Below are 10,639 nucleotides of genomic sequence, written 5' to 3' on the forward strand. Positions count from 1 at the left end.
TTTATTTCAGACAACGAAGTCTCGGATGCTAGGGCAAAAGGCAGATGTGATCTGCCCGATGAGAACCCAGCACCCTAATGCACATACTTGGAGCATACAGCCATGGAAACAAGAACATCACATACTATCGTTATGTATAGAATACAGTTTTATACAAAATAAACAAAAAGAAACAAGGTGCATACCATTGCAATCATAGAGGAAAATTCATACACATAACGAAACACCAGGAACTTAAAATTTCTGTATACACAATCTATTATTCATTAGGACAGGAAAGGAGGTAAGCTTTAGGATTTTTTTTCAAAGAGTTCAGGGACACACATTTCTTAATCATTTCTATGGCCTGTGCATGTCTTTTGAGAAGACTGGGAATCAAGTGTGAAGGCCTTTTGGTTCCATAGTTGGTCCACGCATGTGGAATTCTGTATTGGTCGTGCCTTAATTTATAAGGCACATTACTGCTAAAGTGCAATTAAAGATATTTAGAAGGATTGAGCTTGATTTCGTCAAAGATGTAATAGAGCAATTTCAACTCATATGTAGTTTATTCACTTTTAAAACGGAGCATTCTAAAAAGTGTGAGCCTGTTTGTTCATTCATTCATTCAGATAACTTTATTGAGTGCCCTACGATATTGTTGTATGAAAGATTTTTGACATATTGTATTGCTTTTTTTCTGTACAGATTAGTTTGGTCGTAGACGCCCAAATCAGCATACCATAGTGAAGATGTGAAGGAATCAGGGTGTAGTGTAACTGTAACTTCAACTATTTGGGAACAAGGTTTCTAATTTTGTACAATGCACAGAGGGACCTTGATATAATATGTTGTAACAATTGTTGGCATGAATTTTGTTAACATGCTGGGACCTACTCAAGTGTTCTTCAAGAAGGATATTATAGTTGACATTAAGAGGAATAAATGGAGCTGGGCAGACCATTAACGCATTGGGCAGATAATCGGTGGCCAGTTAGAGTTACAGAATGGGCGTCAACAGAATGGAAGCACAGTCAAGGAAAGCAGAAAATTAGGTGGGATGGTGAAATTGCAAATTTGCAGGCACGACTTGGAGTCTGCTAGCACAAGACAAGGGTAATCGGAGATCAGTGCAAGAGGCCTTTTTACCTCCAGGGGACATAAAAATGGGTGAATACAATGACTGTATATTGTCAAAGCAGTCTTGGCAATAGTATCTAGTTTTCTTATTAACAGTTTTTAGATGGCACATAAGCGAATAGTGTAGGCACCTGGTAGTTAGTGGAAATAACAAAAATGCCAGAGCCTCTGGGATTTTCAGACTGCCGTTGGTGCCACCTTATCTCGGAGGTCATGCCCAGGTACCATGCTGGTTATGAGCGCTCCATTTCCTGCTCACTTAATCTCCTTTGCTAATCACTGAACCAGTCAACACGATTTATTATTTCTTTTTAGCGTTCATTTCAAGTGTTTCACTGCTCCTTTCCCCAGCATAGAGTAGCCAACCAGATGCCTTTCTAATTAACATCTCTTTCATTTCACTCTCTCAAGGCAAACTTGTTTTCGGGAGTGGTCCAGATAGTAGACACATTTAGTTGGCCTTAATTTTTGTGACATGCTGTTTTCACAAGAAAGAAATGCATTATCGCACCTCTTGACATCTACTTGTCTTTCTCATTTGGCAGCGAGGAAATAAGGGATGGAACGATTTTGCATGCCACCCTAATTTATTGCTCAGTGCCAGTGTTCCTTTGTTCCGTACTCTCCTTGTACATAGCATATAACTAGGGTTGTGCGAATAGTGATTATTGAGACTGAATCGAATATGAATTAAATAGTGCCAGAAACAACTGGTATATCAGATACTTTTCAAGTAGTTTTCAAATGAGAAAGAACCTTTATCACAATATAAAACGATATGTTGCGCGCCAGTATTTTCAAATTTAGGAAGTTTGTGTCATTACACAGTACATTATGAAGCATTGTTTATTAAAAGCACAAATGGAGCATTATAAGAGAACAAATAGTTTCTTCACATGTACAGGGCTGCAGAACAGATAGTTGGGCGAGTTGGTACGAATTCTTAGTAAAATATTTAGCGCGCACAATTGACAAGGACGATCAATTGACATTTGACAAGCGCTCATGTGTCCCCCTTCACTCTGTCCTTGTCAATTGTGCGTGCTAAATATTTTACTATGATGTACAGGGCTCTTCAGAGAGTGCAAATGTTTTCTATATAGCCTCTAAAGTAGGGCTACCTAAGTGATGTAGCCTGCTCCACTGTGCAAGTTCTCATGTTGTATATCTATACTATGCCTGTGGGGGTGAAAATTTGCCATACCTTTGCTCCAATTTTATGTTTGAGTGCAGTGGACATGTGGAAATATTCAAAAAGTATTAGAAAATATTTGCATTTACGAATGTTGACTATCCAATTAAAAGACTGAATCGAATATTCGATCCAGTCCGTTATTTGCAAGTTTTGAATATTCGCACACCCCTATATGTAACTCTACGAAGACTGGGGAGACTTTTCTCATTGCTTGCATCTGCTACCAAAAATGGTGCACCACATATGAAAGAAAGACATTGGCATGCATCAGTTATTTCAATGTAACATTAAGGCTTACATTTTTGTGTTGCTAATTATGATGTAACCATGACATGGAAGCCATTGCAGATCTGAACCTGCCTACTATTGAACAAATAGAATGACATGTTTCTGCGACCAGCAGCTACATCGACCACAGATTGTACTCGTGACCAAAACAGTGTGTTGTTTATGGGAAGCACAAAGGTGGACAAAAAATTTATAATTTGATATAACCCTATGTACACTAATTAAACGATACCAATTAGTGTTTAGGTACTTCAATTAGTAATGAAGCTTTCTTTACGAAACCTGCCCCATCCCCCCCTGCATCTCTCTTGCTGATCATGGCTGCCTGCAGCTGCTGCTCGTGCATTCTCGATGAATAACTCACGCTTGGCTGCGCGACGGTGATGCCATCTAGGAGCGATGGCTCGCACTGTGCCCGCAGCAGTGTAAGGTTGAGGGGGCAAGCCGGCCTGCGCATGCGGTTTGTTGGCCGCTGTTGTAGAAGGTGAGGGGACTGCGACATGGAGAGCTGCGATGAGATGGGAGAGAGGGCACCGGAGGAGATGGCCTGACGGTTGCGCATGCATTGCACCGCTTGGCAACCATGGGGGTGGTCGCACCTGCACCTTTAAGGGGAGGTTGGGTACCACAAACAAATGGTGCAGAAAGCCAGCTTGCCTGTTTCAGCCGCTGTAATGCTGGTTGCGTTCAAAGGTGTATTGCATTCTTCGCTAACATGAATTGATCGTTCGGTTTCACTGAATAAACACAAGCAAGTGTTTCAGCACTCCTTAGGCATTTACTGAAAGCTTCGCTGTTGTATTCCAATAGGGCACGTTAGATCTGCTGCATTTTTTTTTTTTTTGTAAAACGTCGCTTATCAGGAACAGCACTGAGAATGCATGGAATGAAGCTGACATAGCCGCACTACTTCCATATCTTCCAAAGCATTGCCTGCTAATTGCCAGCATTGTCTGCTAATGAAGAGAATTCAGCAAGCTTGCAAACATGCATGTCGCTGCATTTTAAGCTATTTTGTTTTTATTGTACACTCGTACAGTGATAATTCTGCAGGACTTATAGGAATGTGATGTTTTCCAAGCACGTTGCAAAATGTCACATGACCTGCTTCAATATATGTTAATAAGAAATTGTGGGTTCACAGTGGGAGTATATTGTCAAAGGGAAAACCTCAATGCGAGGTTCATACTTTCCTGGCACTTTCGTTGCAAGAGCCAAGTAAAAATTATGTTGATGTACTGTGTAAGATGCTCCAGGCATCTGAGGAAGGAGTTGTACACGTCGGTGGCGAGTTCACAAAGACCATGTTGTCTTTAATGTTGTGGGTCGTCTCCAGCCCAGGCATGCTTTTTGCTTCCAGAACAGTATTTTTGGTTCTAGTTGCGCCATGACTCTACACATTGTGCAGGGGCTTAGGAAGGTGCCAGAGCCACTAACCACACATTAACTGCACAGCTGAGCTAGTGTGCTTTTGCAAGAGGGGAAGAGTTCACGCATGCTCTCTCCACGGGCGGTTTCGGCTTCTTGTGCTCGCAAAACCGATGGCTATCTCGTTACTAAACGCTGAACGGGTGACCGCCTATTACTCGCACGTTTATTGCTCACAAGGTTGTGCTTACGTGAAGGATGCCGTCATGCATGGGTTTCCTTTTTTGGCGACACAAAAAATAATCGCTTCTGGTTGGTGATAAGATGAAGGATTAGCGGAGTTTGTCACACGTTTTGCTTTTTTGACGGGCACACAACCACACTGTTTTCTTGAGTGCACTCACCTACACAGTTCGATTATGCTAGGGACGTAAATATTAGTGCAAGAGCAGGAACATTTGAGTCTTGCCAAATATTCTCGTGTGCATTTTCTAAGCCTTAAACTGTGTGTATAACAATGCATAGAATTTTTAATTCGTATAAGTTTACTTCCTTTTTTTATTGTTATTCATGAATAAACAGTATATATATGATGAATAAAGGGAAAAACGGACATCCACCCGTTCGTAGCAATTGCTACAAAGGAAACCCATACGGGTTACTCGAAAGAAAAGCCTCAGAGTTGAAGAAGTATATATGTTATACTATGTTATATGTTATATATGTTATATGGTATATATATATATATATATATATATATATATATATATATATATATATATATATATAAGTTGAAGAAGTTGAGTTGAAGAAGTATATATATATACCAACGCAAAATATTTTTTCTCCCTTTACGATCACCCTGAAAAAATTATGGTAAATTTTTTTTCGAAATAGCTCCCTCTGAAGAATTTAAATCTGCAATAAACAAAAAAAAAACCGACCCTAGGCGGTCGCATATGGCAAAAAAAATCAACCCTGAAAGGGTTAAAGTTACTCAGTGTTCTTCTATATTTTCTTGGCCAACGTCTGACAGAGAATCTGCCTCTTGCAGGATTTTAGCAGTCATTAGCTAAGCAGGACTTTGTAGTGTGGAGAAACAGCTGAGAAGATTGTGCAGCAAATGGCGTAGGCTGGTTCTGGAAGATAGTGTGAATTTGATTTTTTTGTTTTCAGCTGAACTGTGCGGTAGGTGATATATGTGTCATTAATACTCGATCTCTTGACCTCAAATATATATTACTGCCTCTGTCTTTATATTGCTTCATTGTAATGGGATGATCGGGTGGGTTAAAATACACACATTGCCAATAGGTAGGGAACTGTGCAGGTCTTTTAACAAGGCCATGCCCAAAAACTTGCCTGCTGGAAAATTTTTGGATGTTGGGCGATCATCTCAAGTGCCGTAAATTTTTTGCAATAGAGGAGGACAGGAATGTTAAGCGGAAGACCGAGGATGGGTATGAAAAAAGATTTAAAGAAAAAGAGAAGCTAAAGATGCAAGTGGAATGAAAAAAAAAAAAAAACAGAAGCAGCCTAAATTATGACATAAAGGACAGAAATTTCAGAAAAAGGGTAAGAAGTGTTATATGCAGTGATGGGGAGGACATGGTTCTTTCGACAGCTGTGTTTATATTCCATGTTTAAATAATGGTACTTGTTCTTACTGCTCATTGGTTCAAGTTGCAATGTGAGACTTACTTGATATAAACCAGAGAGCCTGCCCGAACCAAACATTCAGCCACTTGCCGGAGCAGTCAGAGGTAGAAACAGAAGAATGTCAGTTCTACTTCTATTGTAAACAGAGTGGACCTTCAACGTGTGTGTTGCAGGATCCCTGCCAAAAGGCTGCATAAGATACTATGTCAGTAACAGAAGTTGCATCAGCTATATGACTGGAACTCTAGTGAACCTCTGTTGCACTTCCAGCAGTGAAGCATGGTAATGAGCAATACTGCCTCTGTGTGGAGTTTCAGTGCAAATATTCGATTCACTGGCCTAGTTGGTTGAGCATCTATACCAGGCTACCTTATTTGTGCAACATTTGAATGTCTGAGCTTTTTCACGAATGCGTCTTGTTTTTTTTTGTTGTCTGAACGTCACTTATGTATCTATTCACTTTTCCAGTTATTTCTCCAGATTTTGTTGTGTTGCTGATTGAAACTGTTATCTACTAACTAGCTTTTGTCTCTAAGGGTTTGACATTCTTTGTGCTTTGTTTGAACCTCTAATTGCTAGTATGGCAGAGATTGTGTGCTGCACTGTTATGTAATTAGTCATCTACCATTTTTTTTTTCAGGAGCTGCATGACATATGCTGGAGTCCCAAGTTTTAGGATTACTTTTTTTGATCACCTTTGCTCAACTTTGTCATTTTATATGTCCAAGTATGAATCAGAAATTGTGTTTAATTTATAGATCTTGGGATTAATCATAGTGCTTGTACACGATTTCATGTATATATTTGTATCTCCATGTTTGTTTAGTGTAGCTTTTTGTAATACTATAGACTTCAGGGTAGTTAATGAAAAGGTAATGTAGGAATGGTAGCCACTGCTAAGTTTTAGTGATGCAAGTTTTGTGCTGTTGTCAGGTCTCTTCTGGATTTGTGGTACTACTGTGTATGTTGGGTGCCTGTGTTTAATGAAGGTCCCTGTGAGAAGTGCCTTTGCGAAAAGTGAATCTTGCCCGAAGATCTGTCACAGAAGGGTAGATGTGTTACCGTCTATTGCAGCCATGTTTGGGGTTGCAGCCACGGTGTGAGGTAAGCAGAAGTGCCAACTTTCTTATCACCTGCCATGGTCAGTCAATGGCTGTCGTTATGCTGGTAGCATGAGGTTGTGGATGTGGTTCCCGGCCATGGTGGCAAAGTACAAAAGCACTCATCTACTGTGCTTTGGGTGCACAATAAAGAAGCCCAGGTGGTCAAAATTATCGTTGTAAAATTTCTAGGGCGCCTTTATGCCAGTATCTTAATGCGATAGCATTGTAAGTAGACCTCACACCTTTTGTTGTTATCTGTCTGATGAGAAATATGTGCTGATCCCGAAGGCTTTGCAGTGTAATGCAGCATCTTTAAGCACTAGCAGTCATGAGGGAATAATGCGAGAAACTGGCTTAGGACACGTGCCATACGTCTGAAAGAGCAACTTTAGCATGAGAAAAACATTCATGCGATTATGGATTAATAATTAGAGCATTAGGCTGCTGTGCTAAAAGACAGGTTCGATCCCACTATTGGTTACGCATTTTCTTTAGCATTAAATGCAGACTTCATACATTTTGGGGGTACCTAAGAGAAAACTAGGTGCGTTGAGCGTGTGAGCAAGTTGCAGTGTGCATGAAATTGCCAAAGACATAAGAGTTACAGAAATGAAACTTTGATAAGTGAATGTGTGCAGAGTTACAGAAATGAAACTTTGATAATTGAATGTGTGCAAGGTCACCTGTGATGCATGCGTGCACAGACATCACAATCTTAGTACGATATTGCATACTTAGAGAGTGAGTGGGGCTAAGTTCTGACCAAATTCTTCCATTTTCAGTATGCCTTAAACTCATTTGCTGCTAGCTGTAACTTTGCATGTCATGGTTATATCAGGGCTCGACTCAAAGACTTCCACAGAAGGGAGTTTTAGAAATAGTGTACCTCATCTATGTGTATCCGAAGCCCCACACCCTGCTTCTATTCTTTTGTGTACTTCTTTTTTACGTTCTTTTATATACCTGACGGTTTGTGTCCCCTAACTTTGGGTGCGCAATACCTAAAACTCGCTAGTGGCCTTTAAGCCCATGTTGCATTCTTTACTGGGGGACTAAAAGTTGGTAGAAATGCTTAACGCTTGGCTCAAGCCACGGTGTAAGAATATTATAAGAGATGTGTGAATGGCGGTGCCTCGCCCTGCTGAGAGCGTATCGACAACTTGCGTGTGTTTTGGCCATCCTCCGAAGGGCGGCGCTATATGTTAGGGGCCGCCAGCTCATTCTAAAGGGTGAAGCCACATCGACATCACATCATCGTTCGTGTTTGTTGCGTGCAGTTGCAAGTACTGTGCGTTGTGCTGGCATACGTGTGTTACTTTTGCACGGCTTCTTATGGTATTAATCGTTTCGTCAACCTGTTCGCCCAGTTCTATGACAATTGAAACGTGTGAACGAGACCAAACCAACCAAACCAGTCAAGCGTGAGTGAGAGCTGATGTGAGCAGATGATAGTACGAAACGGGCTGTCAGGTGGGTCTGCATATTACCCGTTTCCCGCGTACACGTCAATGAAGGGGCCGCTCTCATTGGTCTCCGCTGTTCGGGGCTCGTGTCTCATTTGCCAATGGTCCCAGCATGAGTGCACCATCTTACGGAAACTATTTCAAGTGCACGCAAAACCGGTATGCTGGGATGGGTGCCGTTTGCACACCTCTCATAATATTCTTACACCGTGGCTCGAGCACTGTGCTCTCCTAGCACAGGCACTAGGAGCAACATTTTTGATGCACTGCACAAGCTTAAGGAGAGCAGTGAGTGGGGCTTCCAACACGTTATCTGCTGTGGTGCTGGCATTGCGTTGACATCTCAGCTTGTCTGTTCATGTGTATTAGGAGCTGATTTGCAATTATTAAAAATACGCTAAAGAAAAATGTTAAATAAGCCAAGTTGACCAAGTTGTTTTTCAAATCTCTATATGGATTTGTTTGACAAGAAGGAAGAGCTTGTTATTAGCAGAGAAAGAGAAAAGCTAACTTTTTTGAAGTTTTTTGTCAGAATTGTGGCATTAATGACATAAAGGTGGCATCGTGCACTTTGCTGTATTTTCATGTATTTTGCCTTTCCTATGCCAGTTGAGTTTATGTAAGTTGGCTGGTTGATTCTCTTACCTACCTTTAAACACCATATCAGCCTCCGTCTTGCCAGACTCTTACATGAAAGGACACTGTTGAAATCCACGATGTAATGGGTGGCTAGTACAGGAATTTTAAGGTAGCTTCATCTCTCACCTTTTGTTTTTGCTTTGTTCCTTGCTTTACAGGCTTCTGTAAGGCTGGTCTACTCATTACAAAAGTTCAACATACGTTACTAGCTCAACTTCATGTTTCTTTTTATTTGGAAATTACTGACCAGCAATGGTTTAGTGACTTAGCTATTGGCAGTGATGATCAAATTTCTTTTTCTCATCGAGTCGCCCTGTGCACCAGCAGATGGTAAAGCAGAATGAGTGCCCACTGTGCTCTTTGGAAGTGTGCGATTCATATACTGTGCTTCCACTGACATATGCATCCACCATGTCACTGTCATTGCAGTTTGTTCTTCAGTTGTTTACAGCTGAAGAAGATGGGCATGATGCAGCCATTTCTAAGTGTGGTGCCATTTGGCAGGGTCAGTGTTGTGAAAGCACACACACACAGATGCTTTCGTGATATAGCCGTTGTCGAGAGAAGGTGGCAAACTGCTGCAGTATATGTAAAGTGTAATTCACCATGGCATGAAGATTCACATATTTCGAGCAGATTTAGCACTCCCTTTGTTCACAAGATAAAATTGTAGGGAAAAATTTGTATTTTACTTGCTTTTATTGCTTTCATTGTGGCTTCTAAGGCACTGTTGCTCTGTGCAGGATCACCTGCCGTTGTAGATAAAATCTGCTTCCTGAATTTTTGACAAAGTGGTTCTTCCATGTTCCTTTCAAATATATGAAACATGAAAGTGAAGAGCATTTTTACTGATACTTGAAAAGTTCACTGCATTTCAGCTTTTATTTTCCCTGGCCATGTTTTTCTCTGAATGTTTCAGGACTCGTATAATGGTATCACAACAAAAATTATTGCCTGTCCTTAACTATCTTGTTGATTAAAACAGTTGGCTTTTTGTGGTACTGTCACCCGTAGAGTGCTATTTTTTCTGCTTGCTCTTACTGTATGAGTGTGCTTTTTATTGCTTTTGGTTAGTGCATAACCTAATAGTTATTTCACTAATTGATACATTGCAGAATACCATCTTTCTTAAGGAATCCTAACAGTTGCCTTCAGGGCCTTAATATAACACATAAGTACTCTGCTCAAGAATCTCTATCCTCGGTCATTCACATTAGGGTGAAGCATTGTGTGCATGTAATATTTTCATCTCCTTTGTAAGACAAATTTGCGGTATCTTGGACAATGCTAGTCTCATATAATGGACACCAGAGTTTCTTGTTGAGTTGTGTACTTTATTGTGGTGATGTTCTGTAAGATATATATTGTAACTACTTCCGACTGTTGCTTCGGCATATTGTTTACTACTGTTCTTTGGGCCAATTACACTTCCATTTTAGCTTGAGCAAATTGGTTCATAAGTAAAATTTATTGTAATAGAATATCGTCTGATCTGTTATCTTCTATTTTAAGGAATTTGCTGATGAGTAGCAATGAGTGCACTACTGTGTAGGTCATGGGCTACTTTTCACTTTTTATGGTGTGCACAGTGTGATAGTTTCTCCACGTATCAAAGCTGCATTTATAAGTTCACTTAACATACCTGTCACATGGAAGGACTTTATGCCGTTCATATTGAAAAATTTTTGCATTTAATATCAAAAACAACATTCATAGTTGAAGTAGTAGAGAACTGATTAAAATGTGTTTCAAACATAATGTGTACTCTTCATAAGAAAATTGCCATCAATTACTCATTTTGTTGG

General features: G+C 40.3%; 1 long non-coding RNA gene across 1 annotated transcript; it reads left to right on the forward strand.

Annotated features, from left to right (window-relative positions):
* The first annotated feature begins 6,672 nt into the window (after positions 1-6,672).
* LOC126528463 (uncharacterized) lies at positions 6,673-9,841 on the forward strand. The gene is made up of 2 exons (XR_011890070.1): positions 6,673-6,733; positions 8,100-9,841. It is a non-coding gene; the product is annotated as an uncharacterized lncRNA (long non-coding RNA).
* The last annotated feature ends 798 nt before the right edge of the window (positions 9,842-10,639 follow it).

Source organism: Dermacentor andersoni, chromosome 9 (genome assembly GCF_023375885.2).
Source record: "Dermacentor andersoni chromosome 9, qqDerAnde1_hic_scaffold, whole genome shotgun sequence".
Lineage (NCBI taxonomy): Eukaryota > Metazoa > Arthropoda > Arachnida > Ixodida > Ixodidae > Dermacentor > Dermacentor andersoni.